This window comes from Ambystoma mexicanum, chromosome 5p, assembly GCF_040938575.1.
Source record: "Ambystoma mexicanum isolate Mex_15411 chromosome 5p, UKY_AmexF1_1, whole genome shotgun sequence".
NCBI classification, from domain to species: domain Eukaryota; kingdom Metazoa; phylum Chordata; class Amphibia; order Caudata; family Ambystomatidae; genus Ambystoma; species Ambystoma mexicanum.
In genome coordinates, this window is record NC_090930.1 from 685781263 (window position 1) to 685802685 (window position 21423).

The window sequence follows — 21423 nt, forward strand, 5'->3', positions numbered from 1 at the left end:
GGTCACAAGGTACTCTTGAAAACCAGTGGAATGTCTGTTGGGCGCATACCCGAGGAACAGCAAATATAAACACATTGTTAAGTTCATGGACCTGGCATGAGTACTGGTTAAACAATTCATTGCCATGGAATGGAAGTCGACCGGGGCTACGATTTGCACGCTGACTAAGGGATTTCAAAACATGGGCTGGGATGGAGACAAGAGTGTGGGCCAGATCGGCACAGTGCCCAGATGTGATTTCGAGGGATCCTATGACTAATGGAAGCAACTGGTCTGGGATATATTTCACCCCTCAGGTGATATGCCACCGTGAACATCCCATTCCAGTTCAAGACTTCATAGGACTCGCAGGCTGTGACATGAACTCTGCCCAGTCGCCAGCTCTGGTGACTTCGAGCTATGTGTAACTCTGTTTCTGGGACCTACCATAATAGATGAGTGTTACTGATCTTTGAAGGCGACCTGAACAAGATAGCGATAATGATTAGACCTGGTTGTAGTGCGTGGACATGTTGTTCTGTTGTTTAATATGTTTGTTTGCTTGTTTGTTTACTATGGCAGGATGTGCCTAGCTGTGAAATGCGTACTGACATCTATTGTAATGTGATTATTGAAACATTGCTTGCTCACAAATGCCAATAAACAAATAAAATAAAATAAAATAGAGGATCTCTTGCGAGAACAGATTGTGGCTACCTTGCACAGAAATATCACAGCCACTTTTAACATAGTTGCAACCATACCGATGAAGAAACAGAAATCTGTCACAAAGGCAAACAAGAGATGGTACTTGGCAAAGCCAGCATCATAAAAAAGGAAGGCCGGAAATGATAATATACATGACAGAAATACAAAAAAAACAGCATCCTCTGCATGATTCTCCAAATGAGATACCAGGCTGCATCAAATAGGCTATGAAATCGTATGTCACAACAAGAATCTTGCAATCGGCACCACCCATAAAACATGTCCGTTTGACAACAATCCCTGAATGCTTTACAAACACTCGTGTGCCCAATGGTATCAGATCAACACTGCACAGATCGTCCAGGGCTTCTTCATGGTTGGTAAAAATAGAGGTAGCACCTTGATTAAAGAAAACACGGATCTCCCCTCATTGCTTTCCTTATCATCACTACTACCTCTTTAAGCCCAATTCACATACTTCAAGATGAGCTTAACTCAATTAATCCAACTGGAAAGGAAAAGGAATGCTTCAAACGCCCATCTGTACTGTGCTCTGTGCAGGGATGAAGGAATTCATAAACACTCTTGCCCAAAGCATCATGTTGCTGACCGACACCTCAATATTTCAAGGTACACTTCAAGCCACTCTTAAACACGCAATTATCACTCTCCTACTTAAAAAACTCTCAGCGTACTAAATGATCAATGCAATTACTGATCCATATCAAACATGGCATTGTTAAGCATTGGATTCAAGAGTGAAGTAACCGTGCAGAACCACGTAGATGTTGGAGCCACAATGACTGGATGCCTAGATGGATCACCAGGCATCCAGCGGATCGCATCCCATGGTTGATGTGCACCGCATAACAAAGACAGGTTTTGAGTGCATACATGGCATGAAAGTAAAAGGAGTAGTAACAGAGTGTGATTGCGCTGTACAAGGTCGGCTGCAAAATTTGGCATCCCCACTTTCGGGAATATCTTTTCTGGGAGATAACATATTACGATTATCCTGGTGTTGCAATAAAGGTTACCTAGGTAGTGTAACAGGAAAATAGCAAGAGGGAGAGAGGTTTATGCACTCAAAGTAAAGGAGTCTGCGTGATCAACATTTATGGTTGTTGGTGGCCTTAAAGATTAGTTCGAAACACACCTGCCAGGGAACTCTGGGAAGGCTCCTGGTGCATACTTGGCGATGTCTGCTATCAAGTACACTATACATGCATAGAAATGTATGGCCCTTGATGAATGTCTGGTGGATTTGAGCCCTTTCGGACAGACACTTGAAAAAGTAGGTCTTTGCTAGGAGCACTTGAAAGTATGAGCACCTGATCCTTGCTCATGATCCAGGAATGGAAATGGCACAGAACAGTGCAATCCTGGGCATATGAATACGTGTGTGATGTGAAAGAATGCAGAATAGGGCATTGCAGATTGTATGCATGTACTGTTTTTACATTTCATTTAATGTCTTTTTTTAATGTGTGCCATAAATTATAGAATGAAATGGATATATTTTTGATACTCAGTACAACTTTACATTGAGTGCAAGTCCATTCTTGCAGGACTAGTCTCAAGTTATTCCCGGATGATAGAGAATGGCACACTGTGTGTACCTTTCCTTTTGTTTAAGTAAAGACTGTGTACCCCATAAGGTATGAAGTCTATATATCCCCTCTAGAGGGGTAGTCAGTTTGAGAATAGTATAGTATTCTGACCTTCCCCTTTCTATCCACCTCACCACTCTGCTCTCCTGGAGTGCTCACTTTCTCCTTTCCTCCCAGCTCACCCTCTCTACCCCTCAGGCCAAGCAACCTCCAGAACTGCCACCCACCTTCTCGGTTTTCTAACCCATGAAGCGTGTGTCAGTTGAGGCTTTCGCCGCCACTTGCTCACTCCCTCCCTCCCCATTTGGCTAACTCACACCCTGACACAGCCCTTTCCATGTTCCACTCTGCTATATCTGATATTCTTGATGTTCTTGTCCCTATCATGAGGATCCACATGAAGCCCAAAGCCAAGTGCAACTCCTAGTATGACTCAGACTTCGTCACCCTCAAACGCAAGTGTAGGGTGGCTGAGAGGAATTTGCATGCTTCCGGTACATCCTCTGACGAACTGGCCTGCCGCCTGCTCCAAAGGCAATACCGGCTCTCTGTCCGCACTAAGAAGAGAGCTCATATCCAAAACCTGCCTCTCTGCGGCATCTAACAACTCGGCCGAACTCTTTAAAATCTCCAAGGAACTGGCCAATCCTGCCACAGTCTCTGCCTCTCCTGGCCCCTCCCAGGCCCTTTGTATGGCTCTGGCTTCTCATTTAATCTCTAAATCTCAAGACATCCTGTCCTCTCTCTCTTCCTCTCCCTCTTCTCCCTCTACTTCCTGCTCTTCCTCTGGCCTTTCTTTAGCTACCTCTCCTCCCTCCTTCTCTGCCTTTCCCCTGTTCTCTCCTTATGAGGTTTCTAGACAAGTCCGATCTATGAAAGTCTCGTCAAAACAGGTTCACCCATGTTCCTCCAAAACCATCAAGAACCACATTGACACTCTGGCTCCTGATCTGGCGCACTTCTGCAACCACTCCTTCACCACTGGTGTCTTCCATTCCTCCCTGAAGCACTCCATTGTGCACCCTCTTCTTAAGAAACCCTCTGCCGACCCGTCCTGCCCAGCTAAATATCGCCCAATCTCGATCACTCCCTTCCTGGGCAAACTCCTGGAAAAGCTGGCCATCTCCTAGCTTAATCTTCACACTGAATCTGTTGGTTGTCTCCATGACCATCAGTCTGGCTTCAGAGCTGCCAGAAGCACTGAAACTGCTCTCTTGAACATCCGTGAAGAACTGCTCTCCAACCTTGATTCCAACACCCCCTGTGTCCTCCTCTTACTTTATCTCTCTTCTGCCTTTGACACAGTTAACCATGCCATCATGCTCAACCATCTCCGTGATAACCTGGGTATCACCGATCAGTCCCTGGCTTGGTTGACTTCTTTCCTCTCCAATCGACCCTCCCAGGTCTTGGGTCTTTCCTCTCCACAATCTCTATCTCTAACTGTGGTGTCCTCCAGGGGTCTAAACTCTCTCCCTGGCTGTTCAACCATTATCTGGCACTTCCTGCCTACCACATTGCTGCTCTCTGCCCAAACATTCAGTGCTATGCGGATGACACTCAGCACATTTTTAGGCTCCCTTCACCCACCTCTTCTCCCTCATCTCCGACTGTCTACCATCCAGGAGTGGTGTGCCGCCAATGATCTCTACCTCAATGCCAGTAGGACTAAGATTCTCCTCATCGGCACACCAGCTCCCCCCTTTCCTGTCTCTCTCTGGCCAGCCTCTCTTGGCCCTCTCACTGCTCCCACCTATGAGGCTAAAAACCCTGGGCTGATGTTCGATCTGCACACTCTCCTTCTCTCCTCACATCTCTGACGTCTCCAAGAAGTCACACTACCAGCTGTACCTCCTCAGAGGTATTCTTCCTTTTCTCTCCTTCCCCCAGAAGCTCACTGTCTCCAGAGCTCTGGTTCTCTCTAGACTGGACTACTGCAACAGCCCTTTCTAAATCTGCCTGCCTCTACTCTCAGCCCTCTGCAACTCATCCAGAACAGGACTGAGACACTTGTCCTTGGCCTCAAGCCCAGGGATCGTATCTTTCGAGGACTGAAATCTCTGCACTGGCTCCCAGTGGCTGAGAGGATTAAGTTCAAAACCCTCTGCATTGTCCACAAGGCATTCTGGGGCCTGGGGTCTCAATACCTTCAACTATCTCTTCCTAAATATCTTCCTTCTTGAACTCTTCGCTCATCCACCTCCAACTCCCTCAGAGTCAGTCTCCAAGTAACGAGTTGGGGTAAGATCTCTCTCCTCGGCTGGAGCCTCCCTCTGGAACAGCCTCCCTGTCTCTTTGAAAATTGAGGAGAACCATCTCTGTTTCCGGAAGCACCTCAAGACCTTCCTCTTTGATTCTGCTTTCTCTCCTCCACTCCCCTGCTGAACTCTTGGCTGAAACTGCACTGGTCACCAGGCTACCCTCTGTACTCAGGCCCAGGTCCCCTCCCCACCAGTTGCACACCTGCACTGACCCCCCTGGGAACCCTTACACCCTGTGCCTGTTTCTGCATCCCTATAGCCCCCTACCAGCACTTGACACCAGTTGACTGCACTTACCCTTGCAGCTGCCACCAGCTGGCTGCACTTCTTATTTATTGTTCCCATATATTGCTTCTATTTACTTACTGTTTATCCTATGTATTACACTTCCCATCCCTTTCCCCCTTGCACTTTCCCTTTCCCCACCTCCCCTGCACTTGCGCGATCTAAATGTCACCTGACCTAGTAAGATCGCTGTCTCTGTCTTCCCTCTGTTACCCTCCCTTGCCTCGTTGCGCCTTGAAACACTTGTGTATAGGCGCGTTATAAATGCCATATCATATCATAGTGATGTCCACCCACTCAATTAACGGAATCAAACAGCATTCTGTTCTAGATAATGTTGTTTGCATAGGGTGGGATTGGCTGACATTCTAATGCATTGGGGTTCTTGAATGCTCTGGATGTCGTAATAGGACCCCTATTGTTCATACTGTGCATTGAGAAACCTATGACATAATTGTGAGCTATCCACGAGGGTATGACAACATTTGGTAACCTTCAAGACAGTGATTCTCAACCAAAAGGTGAGGTAGGGCAGCATAATCCGGCTACTGGTGGGAAGAGTGTCCTATGACTAGAAACCGTTCATTCATTTCTATTGGACCAGTGCCTGCTAAAGCAGTCAATGTTTTCTTTATTTTGTTAATTGTAGTTGATGTTTTTCCGATTATAACTGCAGCCCTGCAAGTAACTTAATAGTACCATTAAACAGAAATGTGGGATCTGAATGAGCTGCTTACATATAAAGGTTCTATGCCATTTCTTCAACACCTGTGTTTTTCTGCAAAATCTTTGCCAAAAAAAGTTTTCAAAGTTTTTTAAAAATTATTTTCGGAGGGTTACCCCCAAGCCTTCTATCATTTTCCTATTTTTTTATTCCTGACCTCCCCCAACCCTTTATATGCTCTTTCCCACCCCCCAAAAAAATGTCAGAATGTTTTTTCAGCAATAATTCAGTGGAAAAACACCTGTTTTAAAAACGGGTGTCGATGAAAGTACGTCGTACCCATATAACATGGCCCAACTAGAGATCACTGAGTATTGAAGCCTAACCGTCTTGTCAGTGATCTCGGATAGACAGAGGCATCTAGGCTCCCTGTCCATCAGCACACAAATATGTTTAATGACTCCCTATTCTTACCCTTCCACATATAGCTCCATGTCTATCACCTTTCAGGGGTAAGAATTTGTATATGTGAATGACATTCTCATCTGCCCCAGACGTGGATTTGTCTATCCCTTTGATATCCCCTGTTAAGTAATACTTTCATATCCTGATTGGTTCCCCATAATCAAGATCCATCCCTACCACTCAGAGAGGGGAAATCCCCATTTAACAACTGAATTTGGTTGTCTTCTTCCTGGATCAGCTTGAGCATAGAACAGGTTTTCCCCAGAGCAGCACATTAGGGCACTTTGGGTTCTTCAAACACTCATTTCCCAAGCACCAATTAGCAGGATGGCCAGCCTCTTTCAATGCCCCCACATCTTCCCAGACAACATAAAATATACCTGCAGGGAGGAGAAATACTCTAGCCACCCTTATTGCTAGAGGTCGAGCATCCCTTAGTCTCTCAAGGTGGAAAGGGCCCATTTCTTGACTCAGATAACATCATTCACAGGCACCCAGTGATAAATCTGCCCTCTCCTGATCCCATGAAGATCCCACTAACCCCCTTATCGCCAGCCAGTGAACCTGTGCTCTCCTCAATGTGCATTCCTTCCACAAACACAACATTTAGATCCATTATTTTAGCTGTGAATATGAGCCAGATAAGTTCTTCCTTACAAAGACCCAACTAAATGAAGAAAACACCCTGGTTATAAATGAGTGTATCCCTGCAGGCTACACAATAATTATGAAAAAGAGAGATGAAAAGAGAAGGAGGATTGCTAAAATGTTCAAGGAATCACAATCTTTCTGCCCTCAGTAAGTCCATCTCTTCAGATGTAACATTTCTCCACCCTTTTCAAATTTGTTCTCCTTATCTACAGATCGCCTGGCTACAATTCAAGTTTGGAGAAGCAAAAGCAGCATTTCTTCATGATTTGCTTACCAGAAAACACCCTAATGTATGCTTTCTATGGGAATTCAACATTTGGCTGGATTTACCTTGGAACAGGCTTATAAAGCCTTTAACACCCAATTTGTAAGGTTTAGATCTTCACCTTCTTAGCTTTGAAGCAGTGCATTTAGCAGGACATACCCTGGATGCTACTTTCTAGTACACCAAACTCTGTATGCTATTTTGTGGGACACTTATCTTTTACATGCACAGTTACCTGTATGTAATCTTTGGGTAGACCATTTAGCTCTGTTCTTCTCCGGGCATATTCCAGCCAACCCAGAACATTCCAGCAAAAAAAAGCCGAGGAAAGGAATCAACCTTCAAAATTGATCAATCTGCCTTGGACCCCCCTCCTATTCATTCTGTGCTCCCTTACTCTTAGGAACAAAAACCGCTGATGATTGGATTTCTGGGCCCTAACTAGGGGTGTACCAAACTTCGGCTTTGAGTAGGTATTCGGTTGAAAAAAAAGCTATTCGGCTTCAGAAAGCCAAATATTGACTTCAGTTTGTGAAACCGAATAGAATTAGACCAGACGCTTAGCCACAAGACCAGACAAATTGTTATCACACAGCTGTAAAATATCTTATATTATAATCTGGTCTTTAGGGCATGTTTTGTTACATATTCTTAGGCATGAAAGGTGCTCACCTTTTATACTTAGCCAGCAACAATACAGGAACATATTTTCTTTTGGCAAATGTTTTATGCAATGTGCCCTTTCTTCAGTTGGAAAAGACAAACTGAAAGAAATGTGCATATTTCCGTTTAGGATACATTCAGTTCCTGTCATGTCACTTCCCATTGCGTACATCATAGTCCGCCCTTTCCTTTTTTTAAGGACTTGAGTCCTGAGTTTAACACTATCTGATATTTTATCAGGAATGATAAGGTGCATATGTTTGTGTATTGGCGAGTAGGAGTGGTGAGGATAAGTGAAAGTGAGCAGCATTTGTTCCTATGTACCATGCCCATGGAGAAACATTAAGAATTCACAATAGGTAGTGGAGACTAGCAGAGCTTGGTTAGGTGGGGGCATATTACTCTGCGTGACATAACAGGCCTCTCAGAGGAATTTATGTTGGGTAATCTCTCCAGTTCCAAAGTGGACCAGTTTGTGACAGCGGGTAGAGATGGGTGTGAGGGCTATGTATGAGACAGTCAGAGAGCTATGCTCTGTTGGTGGATTTTGGAGGATGTAGCGTTGGGAGAGCCAGAGAATTCCTGGGATGGGCCAAGTCGGGCCGAGCCTTGAAGTCCGGCTTGGCTCCAAGTGGCAAACATGGGCTGAACTGCCAAAATGAGCACCGATGAGAACCAAAGACACCATTGTTGACCCTCTGCCGGCATACAGTGCAATCCCTTATTACTGGCATGCTGCCTCCCCAACACCGCCACAAAGGTCCTACTTGGGACCTGCAAGCCCCTTACACAAATACCATACATGGCATTCCACCTCCTACCCCAACAGCAAATCCCCTACCTTGAATTCTGCTTGCCCATCCCTGCTAAACATAAATCCCTGTATGGCCTCCCACCTCCCCAGACCACGCATAGAGAAAACACCCTAAACCTACTCAGAGCAATCAGACAATGAAGGTCAAATCTGCTTTTTTCTGGCTTTTATATTTTAAATAAAGATGCTGTATTGATTGCAATGAAGTGAAATACAAGTATAGAATGCATTTAAAATGGTCCTTTTTTTTATAATTGTGTTTTTTCAAGTTTGCAACATGATTTATTAATTAAAGCAACTATTCAGCGTCATATTCAGATTCGTAGATAGTTTATTTTTCAATTAGAGACAGGTTACTAGATTGGGTCATATCTTTCCTAAATGCTCATTCCCAATGTATCATTATGGATTTTTTCCAATTGGATTTAAAAAATGTCTCTTTGTGGTTCCCCGAGGTTTGTGTTCTCCTCACTACTCTTCAACCTATAACTTCTAATTCTCCACTTCTTTTTAAGACTCCTCATTGTTTCCTGTTACAACTATGGGGATGACACCCATCCAACTCATTTTAAAACTCTCTACTAACTCCACCACCCTCTTTAGTATTTCTGAATGTATTCATAAAATGGGCATTTGTATGGCACACAACCACCTACTTCTTAATCCAGAAAAAACATGAATCCTTGATTCTTTCAAATCCGACCTCAATCCCTTCCTCTTAATTAGCATGTACATGTTGTCTCTTGCCCATAAAACATCACCACTTGTAGAAATTCTTGGTTTCACACTGAATACAGACCTTTCTCTTGGTTTTGTCAGATAGTAAAGAGCCAAACTCAGAAAGGTTGGCTAAAGTAACATATCAACTAGTCAGCCCGTGTGACTCTCTTGGTCCTGATTGGGCCTTTCCATAGCCTCGTGGCCCTTCACTATTCTTTTTTGTTGCTGGAGCCTTCAAGCCACCAGAACTTCTCTTTATTTCAAGTCCTCCAGGGGTTACCAATCCAGTCAGGTATTCACTAACCACTTTCAGATTCCCCGGCTGTTGTGGGATTCTAAGGGACTCCTGAACCTTTCTCAACCTTTCCAGTCCTCAATGGATCAGTCCATTTTAAAAGAGGGATTCCTTCACATTACCACACTCTTCTCAGCTCACTGGGCATTGTGGGCTTCTCAAGGGTATCCTAATCCTGCACCCTAGTATCTACATGGTTGTGGGCTTCCAGGGATGTGTTCTCCCCCGCCCTGCTCTCTATCAAGCATTTGTTGGTTCATATGTAGGTCACCTGGGAAGGCCTCTTGATGTCTCAGAAATGCTGGAGGAGTCGATATTTTGGCTCGCAATGACCTACACTTTTTCCGGTCACAGGTCAATTGTAATAATTGTGAAATCATTCTACTTAAACTTACTCCCACCCCGAATAATTGTATGAACATCATTCTGGTTTACCGTCCCCAACGTCATGCCATCATTCACTGACGATCGTCTAGATATCCTACAACAAACTTAATAATGCCACACTTGTATTGGGTGATTGCAATAGAAGGTATGGTAACCCCCAGGATACAGAAGCCACTGGTCTGACACAACGGCTAGTGTCAGCAGGCTTTGAAGTAAATAATAAAGACCATACGCACAACCTAGACAATGTCCTGGATTGAGCTGCCAGGTAACCAGTCAATTAATCTGGTCCGATCACTCTTTTGTCTCATTTCAGCGGACCCTCCCGGCTTACTCAGTGGATAGGAAAAACATACTCCGATATTATTAGTAGCAGGAATTATAATAAAATGATAATAAAATTACTCATACAGACCTATCAGGATGTCTCACTAGACTCATGAAGTACACTTCGGACATCGACATGGACTCTCCTGATAGCCTTGTTTCTATTCCATTAAAGTTAAATCCTGTAGAGAGAAAAATAACAACCAAAAATGGTACACGTCAGCCCTGGCTGAAAGTAAAAAAGAGAAACGCGAGGCCGAAAAAGATCAAAAACAAACAAACAAAGATATATGGAAATCTTTAGAGAAATTATATCACTATGAGATTGTGTTAGCCAAAATAAACTACATTGACTGTCAGAATGCTAGGGCAGAGAGCGACTCTAGGAAGCTTTTTGAAATCCTTCTAGATCTAGAGAAAACCCCCCCACAGCACACCCATTTATACCATCTAACTCGGATTGTAAAGATATTCAGAGGGCCTTCACCGAGAAAATAGCTAAAGCCCTTGTTAATATCAACCTCAACAAGGACCGGCCTGACCAGGAGATTTTCTCCATGACCCCAGAAGAACCCGGGATCACGGACTCTGATCAGGTGGGAGATCCTAAATTCATCTTCAGGCCTGCTCAGGAAGGAGACTCAATAAAAACCCTAAAATCTATTAAACTATCTACATGGGTTGGAGAAACCCTTCCCGTTGAAGTTATCCTCGCTAATAAAGAGCTTTTCAGCCCCTTCCTAGTTCGCCTTACCAATGCATCCTTTAGAGAAAGTAAGGTCCCTGATTCCTTGAAGAAGGTATCTGTGACCCCTCTAATAAAAAAATGGGTTGGACCCTAAAGACTGTTCCAACCTGAGACCCATCTCCAACGTTCCATTCTTACTGAAGGTAATTGATACAGTGCCACTGCACAACTCCAGGCCCATTTGGAGGTTACTGCATCCCAAACAATCCGGCTTCAGGGCCCACCATGGCACAGAAAGTTCCTTGGTGGATCTGCAGACCAAAATGCTCACTCTCATGGACAGAAGCAAGGCGGGGCTGCTGATGTTACTTGACCTCTCAGCAGCCTTCAACCTGGTGGACCATGTGATGCTTATAAACAGACTCAAGAACATAGAGCGCTTTTCAGGGTAAGCTGCCCTCTGGATTGCATCATTTTTGGACAACAGGATGTCGAGAGTTGTTTGGGGTACTGCAAGTTCACCTGCCGAAACTTTGTGGTGTGGTGTACCGCAAGGCGCATGTCTCCCCCCCGTTCCTGTTCAATATCCTCTGTCAACCTCTATGTGTCTTACTGGATGAATTAGGAGTATGTTTAACAAACTATGCTGATGATACACAGCTGGTGATTGAGCTGTGTGGAGCATACGAGCGAGATGCTGAGAGAGTCTTGCTGATATACAATTCGATTCAGAATTGACTGGCCAATAATGGAATTTGCCTGAATGCATCCAAAACCGAGTTGCTTCTCTTTGTCTCTTCTCAGGCCCACGGGAAACTCAGGGATTGCTACACTGGCTTCACTATTGACAACCATTCCATTCCTGTGGTCGTTAAAGTTAAAACATTCAGAGTTATATTTGAAGCGTCATTGAGCACTGATGCTCACATTCAAAATGTGATTAATAAAACCTAATATCACCTTAGACTTCTATTAGTCAAACCCTACATCTCGGAAGTCAATTGCACTACCCTGGTGAGAGCATTGATAATGCCTAGGCTAGATTACTGTAGTGCATTACACATTGGTGCTAATAAAGGAGCACTGGACGCCTGCAGGTGTTACAAAACGATTCAGTCCATATCATGAAAGGCGTACGCAGACATGAACCTGTATTGGCTCACATAAAAAGCCTGCAATGGCTTGCAGCTGTAGCCAGAACTCACTTTAAGGCACTTACCATTGTCCATAATTGTCACTATGGACAGGCCACAGCATATCTAAAAACCTGCATAAAAGGCCACCCTCCCAGATCTAGTGAGGGTATATGTATGGCGATTCCCAGAAGAACCGGACAAGAGGTTTGGGAAGATATTTCCCTGTGCAGGCCTCTTTAGTCTGGAATAATCTGCCTAAAAATCTAGGTGCAGACCCAAACCTCCTGAGCTTTAGAAAGCATCTGAAAACTGTCTTATTTGAATAATCCAGCGACTCATACCCTGTCTTCTCATCCTCTTCCTCCTGCCTGCTCCCTGATGCCTGCGGACTCCAGCACAATACAAACAAGCAAAATAAATAAATAAAGCCGATGTGCAGTAGAGAGGGAAATATAGAAAGGTCCCTGTCGAAGATTCTAATTCTGTTCCCTTCTGAAGTACTTTCCCAATGTCACTCTACTTCTGCAACAACCTCCCTCACCCAAAATGATGTCTCCTTATTGTGCCTACTGAAGAACTGGCCAACTGAAATCTTCCTGTGCTGACTTTCCAGGTTCATTCTCTCCAGTTCCTGTTTCCACTTCAGTGCCTCATCTACCTCCTACATCTGAGCTCTTGCTCAAATATCCCCTGAAAGTGGTTATCTACACAAATATTCAATCACTGGTCCATCCCTTCGGCTACCAACTTTTGGCATTATTTTAACTCCTGCTCTCCACCTGACTCTTGTCATCCTTTTTTCAATGGTATATCTTGGCTTTCAAAACATTTTTGCCAATCTTTCTTTTTCCCTCAGTGCTTTGCCTCTAATATCACTTTTGTGGGATGTTGGACTAAGGTAGCTTCTACCCACTTACCTCCACTCACCCCTTACTTCCAAACTCCTGGCAAATTCTGATATTCGCCAGTCTCTTCCTTCAAACATTCACCATGCTCCCTCTCAACATTTGTTGCTCAGCTCCACCTGACCTTTGACAAGCAACTTCTCTTCAAGGTATTCAGTTACCCTACCCCCTGCATACTCTCAACAACCTCCTGCCTCAGACTCACATCCTCTCCTACTGAAATAACTACCACCGCCTTCTTCTTCACAACAACTCATAGTATAAGCAATTGCTCATTCTCAATTATTAACACACAATATTCACCTGCTGAAACCACCTCCTCCTCTTCCTTAACTACATGGCATCCTCATAATGTAACCACTTCTTCAGGGACGTCATTTGGGGTCACCCCTGGGGTCTCCCTTGCTACCCATGAGGTCTGCCTTGCTACCCCTAAAAAAATAAAAATATTAAAACATTTTAAAAAACACACTTATTTTTGGAGTGGCTGGCTTTCTTGTTCAGTCCTCTTACAAAACAGTGGTTTCCACAAATGTAACACTTTGAGCAGTGATCATAAGAAAGAATAGAAATAACAAATAAAGTGTCTTCTGAAATTATATACAATAATTGCTAGACCCATTAAAGGTTTATTTCAGGCACACTACAGATGAGTCACTGATTTAGTCTGTTCTTAAACACCTCAACTCAGCCTTTCATCCTCCTGAGGTCGATAAATGAGTACCAACACAGGTATTGTATGTATATTTACTTTATATAAAGCACTTAATTTGGCCTTGGACGTCTGCTTGCACTGACAGTAATTTGGCAATATGGGCCTATACACACTGATATTACAATACATATGGTGATCCATTCTTTTATGAAATGTATATCACATTATAGTGACATTGTAACCATATTTTTCATAATGTACTTAGGAATAATGATATGTGATTGAAAGGTCGTGTTCCATTGCTTCCCTTCCTGTGACATCATCAGAGCTCAAAGGCTGTGTGATGTCACTTCTGCTACCCCTAGCATTTTGGTGAAATGACGTCCCTGCACTTCTTTTGCATTCTTAATGGTACCATCTCTACCTGATAATCATAAAATGTTCCTTCTTCTTAATCACACCATCTCCTCCTAATATAACTGACTCTTCCTCTTCCTTCCTGGTTTTACCAGTCTCCTTTCCCCTCTATTTCTTTTTTCTCCCCAACCTCTCCCATCTCTCCTACTACATCATTCTTGAAATTGTTCTGCTCTCCGTCTGTCTCTGATTTCTAAACTCTTCCCCGAACATACTTCACTGACTGACAGTGTTGTAGCCTTTTTATAGTGCTGTTTCCGCACTCCCCGGGCTGTACTCTGGGCAAGGGTTTGCACCTGTGTGGTTGGACTGGTAAGAGCCAATGATAGGTTAGGGCCTCAAATCTTGCTTGGGTCCACTTGAGGCTGATTGTGCCGGCCTAAACCTATATAAAGACAAGAGGCCATTTTGGATTGTACATGTGAGCCAGGAGGACCTGGGAGAGCTGTGTGGGCAACAAACAAGCTTGTATCCTTGTGTGGTTCAGGTAAGTACAGTGTAGGGGCATTTATGGGTGTTCCTATGTCTATTTTCCTGGTTCCCATGGTGTTCACATGTGTCTGGTTAGATTGTGGATTTGGACGTGAGTGGATCTGGGGAAACGGATGGGTCCTGACTTGGAGAAGGGGACCCAGGTGATCTTTGTAGTTGTTCCTCACAAAGGGAAACTGGGCAGGGTCAGTTGTTTGGTGACTGACCCGTGTCATGTGGCTGGGGCCTAGAAAGATGACCAGAGGATCTTCGTCATCCTGCTCCCAGGCCCACCATCCACTGTTTCGGGAAGCTACCAACCCTCTGATTCACACGTGTCATGATCTCTGGAACAAGGGTTGGGAATTTGTCATATCAGTAGCTAAACAAGCATCTGCTGATCTGAATGTCCTTAGAATGATGGTTTCTTTCTCGGCTTTCCCCAAAATGCACATACCAGTAATGTTTTCTAGATTAGACTATGCTTATAGTTTTTACCTTACCTAGGCGCTCTAATGTATCTTATTGCTGCACTTCAGAGAATCCAAAATGCAACTGCCCAGACCTTGCACCACCTTTTTCAAAGAGAATACATCTCTCCTGATCTGCACTGATAGCCTGTGGACAGGAGAATTGTTTTTAATGCTCTTTGCATTACCTTCAAAGCACTTCATGGAAATTGACACATTTTACTGCAATCAAAATTTAAGAGGCGCACTCATATCCTTAATCTCGGTTCTTCATCACTACTGACACTGGTAGTTCTGACCTTCTCAAAAATAAAATTTGAAGGCTCACTTTCTCCACCTTTGCCCCACAGCTATTGACCTCCCTCCCAAAGACATCAGAGCAATCCTTGCCTAACCAAGATTTACAAGCAATTAAATATGCCTATTTCCATAATAAGGCGCAATCTGTTCACTCTAATCCATCCTCTAGCTAATACTTTGGAGTACAAAAAGAATGTATTCACATCTTAATTTGCAGAATGCTATTAGGCTTTGCCTCCACATCTACTGAAAGCAATGCCTCAACGTATCCTTCATCGCAGCGAGGGACGTGTGTTACTAAGCAACAGAGACTGTTAAATGTGCTCCAATACTTCAGGCATTTAAGCTATCTTTTACAATTTGGTATGCAGACTGGAATTTCACAATTCTGTTCAATTCTATTGCTGATTCATTTAATACCAATGATGAGATATATAGTACATTTCAACAAATGACCTTCTCCTTTTTATGTAATATTAGTACCTAGCAAGGGTCGACCAGAATGTAACAATGTGTGAGGCATGTGGCAGCCCCTCAGCCAATGAGGTGGCTCGGAACACGGTGATCCTCGCTCTGAGCCACCACACGGCTGGAGGCTGCCATCTTCCCCCGCCAGGGATTCAGGTAAGTATTTTCCCTCCCCCTGGGCCCCTCCCCAATCAAATCAATCCCCTGCCTGCCCTCCCAACCCCACTTACCTTCTTTTTGACCCAGTTCGGGAGCGGACGCGCTGGGAATACTTCTGTCCCCAGCGCATCCGCTCCCGATCCGCGACAGGCCATCATAGAAAGGATGAAGGGACTACATGTAGTACTTTCTCTCCTTGGCAGCCATTTTACTTTTTACTTTTTTCCATAAATTTTGAATGGCTGCCATGGAAAAGGAAAACGGACTCCGTTTTCCCTTCCCCTGTGGCCATTTTTTTTGCTTTGTTTTTTTTTCTGTTCCGAAACGCTGGAGCACTTCGGAACAGAAAAACAATGCTCTTAGTACCCCTGTCTTGCAGGCCGGGGTACTAATAGCAATAAGCCCCTCGCCGCAGGGACATTACTGAGTCAGGTAAGGCCTCAGGGCCTTTGTTAATGCCTTTGCCTCGCTCAGGGCTGTAACTATGGGCCCCAGAGCTTTACCTGACTCCGTAATGTCCCTGTGTCTCTTTGCATTACCTTCAGAGCACTTCATGGAAATTGACACATTTTACTGCAATCAAAATTTAAGAGGCGCACTCGTATCCTTAATCTCGGTTCTTCATCACTACTGACACTGGTAGATCTGACCTTCTCATAAAAATAAAATTTGAAGGCTCACTTTCTCCACCTTTGCCCCACAGCTATTGACCTCCCTCCCAAAGACATCAGAGCAATCCTTGCCTAACCAAGATTTACAAGCAATTAAATATGTCTATTTCCATAATAAGGCGCGATCTGTTCACTCTAATCCATCCTCTAGCTAATACTTTGGAGTACAAAAAGAATGTATTCACATCTTAATTTGCAGAAAGCTATTAGGCTTTGCCTCCACATCTACTGAAAGCAATGCCTCAACGTATCCTTCATCGCAGCGAGGGACGTGTGTTACTAAGCAACAGAGACTGTTAAATGTGCTCCAATACTTCAGGTATTTAAGCTATCGTTTACAATTTGGTATGTAGACTGGAATTTCACAATTCTGTTCAATTCTATTGCTGATTCATTTAATACCAATGATGAGATATATAGTACATTTCAACAAATGACCTTCTCCTTTTTATGTAATATTAGTACCTAGCAAGGGTCGACCAGATTGTAACAATGTGTGAGGCATGTGGCAGCCCCTCAGCCAATGAGGTGGCTCGGAACACGGTGATCCTCGCTCTGAGCCACCACACGGCTGGAGGCTGCCATCTTCCCCCACCAGGGATTCAGCTAAGTATTTTCCCTCCCCCTGGGCCCCTCCCCAATCAAATCAATCCCCTGCCTGCCCTCCCAACCTCACTTATCTTCTTTTTAACCCAGTTCGGGAGCGGACGTGCTGGGAACACTTCTGTCCCCAGCGCATCCGCTCCCGATACGCGACAGGCCGTCATAGAAAGGATGAAGGGACTACATGAAGTCCTTTCGCTCCATGGCGGCCATTTTACTTTTTACTTTTTTCCATAAATTTTGAATGGCCGCCATGGAAAAGGAAAACGGACTCCGTTTTTCCTTCCCCTGTGGCCATTTCTTTCGCTTTGTTTTATTTTTCTGTTCCGAAACGCTGGAGCGCTTCGGAACAGAAAAACAATGCTCTTAGTACCCCTGTCTTGCAGGCCGGGGTACTAATAGCAATAAGCCCCTCGACGTAGGGACATTACTGAGTCAGATAAAGCCTCAGGGCCTTTGTTAACGCCTTCGCCTCGCTCAGGGCTGTAACTATGGGCCCCAGAGCTTTACCTGACTCCGTAATGTCCCTGTGTCTCTGGGCTTATTGCTTAATTGTCACCACTAAATTATACTTTTATTGTTACAGTTATGCCTATGCTTCGTTATTCCCTTCCTTCAGAACCTCCCAACATTCCAACTTGTAGCTTCTATGGTCACTGAGCATTCATATATGCTGATACAGGAGTTAGGCAAGGGGCATGACTCCTCTTTCTTAAATTCTATTTAGGATCACTTTTATCACATCCTGGCAATTATAGCATTGATTACTGTTTAATACTACAATTAGCTGCAGTGGATCAGTCAGACCCTTCACACTCTACTTTACATGTGGGCATGACACTCCTTCTCACCTTTCCATCTGTGGTCTACTTGTTTTGCTCTGAGGAGGTAGAGATTTGTCTTCACCTCCTTCGTTATCTCTCCTTTTGTGTTCTCCATCATTTATTCTGCATTCAGCCAATTCTTGGCTCTGACAATTTTGTCAGCAGGCTCAGTATTAACAGATCCCCTTCTGATTTTCATTCAGATTATATAGTTGGAAGCCCCCAACAACTCACATCTGAAGGGCATCTGAAGGGCATCACACATCCATATCATGATTTAGAATTGTACCACCATGGCAATGTACTGGTTACTGCCTCCACGTAACTGTCGCCACAATAGTTTGGCATACCAATATGGGAAGCTGACTTTTCCTCTCTGGATTACATTTTCTTCCAATCAAAACAGCAAAAAATATCTATATGCACCTTGGTGATCACCATCATTCACCCATTCTGTTACATTTCCCTTGTATACTGTGATTTATATCTGTCTGGTTTGTTCTATGACTTCTCCCTCTTGCCATTCCTGCTCGTTGTCTTCCCTATTTCCTTTGCACTCCACAGAGCATAGCCTGGCTTTTGCCCTGGGTGTGGTCACAATACGGACAAGACTCACACCTTTGAGGCCAGTATGGGGTGATGTGTGCAATATGAAGGACTATCAAAAGAACATAAAATAACACCCATCTATACTTCAGATGGGACAAAGCTTCTGCAAATCAAACTTACCTGTCAGAGTTATTGGTGACTGTAAGATACTAAATCAGTCCTAGCTAAGATAAGTGACAGTTGTAAAGGTATTGAGATGGAACATACAGAATATAGATTATTTGGACACAGGATTAATAAGAGCAGTTCCAAGCGACTGTCCATTTATATAGCCCTATGTGATGATTCACAGGATCTTGTTACTTCTCCCCAGAGGGGAGATCTTCCCTGTGAGGCTGGGGAGGAGAGGACAATACCCAATAATCCCCCTTCGGGTGGTAAAAAGTGGGAGGACCTCACAGGGGGGAACTCACAAGGAGAAACTCCCCTTCTGCGTGTAGGGACTCCCTTTCCTTTCAGGAACTCCCTTACCCTCTCACCCCCAGACCTTAAGACCCCCTCAAAGTATTATCAGCTCATATGAAAGCACTACTGTTAAATATTGTAATTCTTTAACCTAAATGCACTCATAGGTTGAGCACAGTAAAATGTATAAAGGTCCAGGGCATTTACAAGTCTTTCATAAAGCTATTGAGATGGGGAGGAGCACTCAGGAAGCATATTGAGTGCTCACTCACTAAATACTGAGACGAGGAGGCCACTGGGAAGGATGAAGATGTGCCAAAGGAAACAGAGGAAAGTTTGTGATTTAATGCTTGGGACGAACCAGCATATTCGTTTAGAAAGAGATGAAGAACTACATGAAGAGAGAAACACCAGGTGTGAAGCCTGTCGAGCCCGGGAGATTCGAAATGGACGAGAAGATGAAACACTGGAGAATCTGATCCGTACTGCTGAGGGCACCAGGGGCAAACTGAGGGAGTCTGCTTTGCTGCAGCCTGAGTGAGCCAGGGCTTAGCAGGATGACTGAAGTTAGAAAACGGTGGCCTGACCTCGTGGAGGTGGATGGGCTGGTTAAAGAACAATGCAGAAACCGTTGAGCTGCAGAGGGGCCTGCAAAGTCACTATGGGACGTGAAAGAGCAAGGGCTTACCAGGAGGACAGAAGTTGGAAAACAGTCACGCAACCTTGCAGAGGTGGACGGGTTGGGCCAAGAATGGCACTGACAATGTTGAGCTGCAGAGGGGCCTGCAGAGTCTCTGCAGGAAACAATAGATCAAAGAAATCAGCCACAGAGGCTGGCACAGTGATCCACTGCCCCTGGAAGAACCAGTGACATGTCCCGCTACAAATATGGGTAACAGGGAACACGGTAAACCCAGTAGGGAGTTGTTTCTTACCTGTAACTCCATTTCTCCAGTGTTGGTATCTTTCATCGATTCACATGCTGTGAATATTCCGTTGTCAGTCTGGGAAACCCTGGTAACTTTAATATAGTAGTTATCCTACTATATTAAACCTTGAGTGTCCCATCAATGTTGTTTTGGGTGCTTTTGGCAGTACCAATGGGACGTCGAGTGTATAGCTCCGCCCCAGCAGCTTCCCCTCAGATTTTAACCTCTCCAAATGGCAGATGTCCTATAAAGGATGTTTGCCTGAAGGGGAGGCTGGAGGGTGCATGTGAATCCATGTAAGATACTAACGCTGGAGAAATGAAGTTACAGGTAAGAAACTACTCCCTTTTCCAGCATTGGATCTTTCATGGATTCACATGCTGTGAATAGATTTTGTAGCAGTTGAAATGCTTGGAGGTATATACAAGGCAGACAGGAGGTAGACCTTAAGAAGACATGTACATTAAGCAAAAGCAAACATCCCCAAAATAAAAAACAGGAACAAACCCCGGAAGCTGTGGGGCTTACCTTACTGGAGCAGTCGTTGGAGGACTGCCCGTCCCATTTGCACATCTTCAGGATGATGTTGATGTAAGCAGTAGTGCCTGGTAAAAGTGTGGGGCACTGCCCATGTTGCCGCATGGCAAATGTCTCTGATGGGTACCTGTAAGTGGTTTCAACCCGACACTCCAACTAAGTCAATGCCTAGCGTGAGATGCCCAGCTGGAACCCTTAATTTATATATTTTTATGTCAAAAGTTCTTTTATTTCTGGACGATGTACCCTTATATAACGGCCCTCTCTTTGAATCTCCCCGGTCTCACTGAACCAAGAAGTAGGTTGTTTTGCAAAGTTAAAAGATTTATTTGATGAATTGAACAATATATATATATATATATATATATATATATCACACTTTTATGAATATGAACAATATCTAGATATCACACTTATTAATCTTTATACACTGATCAGCAATGGGTGATATCACAACAATCAACAATCTCTTTAATCAATAGGGGTATGGGTGAGAAGAATAATGTAGCATTGAATAACTTTATGTGAATGCAATGATATGAAATTAATGCAGCACAGAAATAAAACTTGATATGAAGTCAATCAAAGACAATGTAATCACTCTTTCCCCCTGTTACTACACAATCTCCCCTAATATGCAGTATGAAGAGATGGAATGAGGGAACACAGGTTTCAGGGATAACAATCAACAATTGCAGTTTCAATCCCAATTCCCCCCCAGCAAGCTTAGAGAAAACAGGAATGATTTTAAACAGGTCAATTGCTTTTGAATGTGATTTGTAATGAATGGGAAAAATGCTAAACATGGATTTTAATTCGCTAATGGGATTCAAAACTAGTGGGAATCGCTTTGGCTAGGTTCAGGTAGACACTAGCAATGATGTTTGAATGACTAATAGATAGGAAACTGAATTCAGAGGTTGGGTGCAAGAAATAGCTGTTTTATATGGAATGAAATTGAGCCAAATGCAGAATCGCAGCAAACTTTTCAGCGTGCGAGAAATGCAATTACAGAAAAACTATAAGGAGTTGGAGTGCGTTCCTAGCATGTACGGTTCAAAAGTTACAGAGGTTTTAGTAAA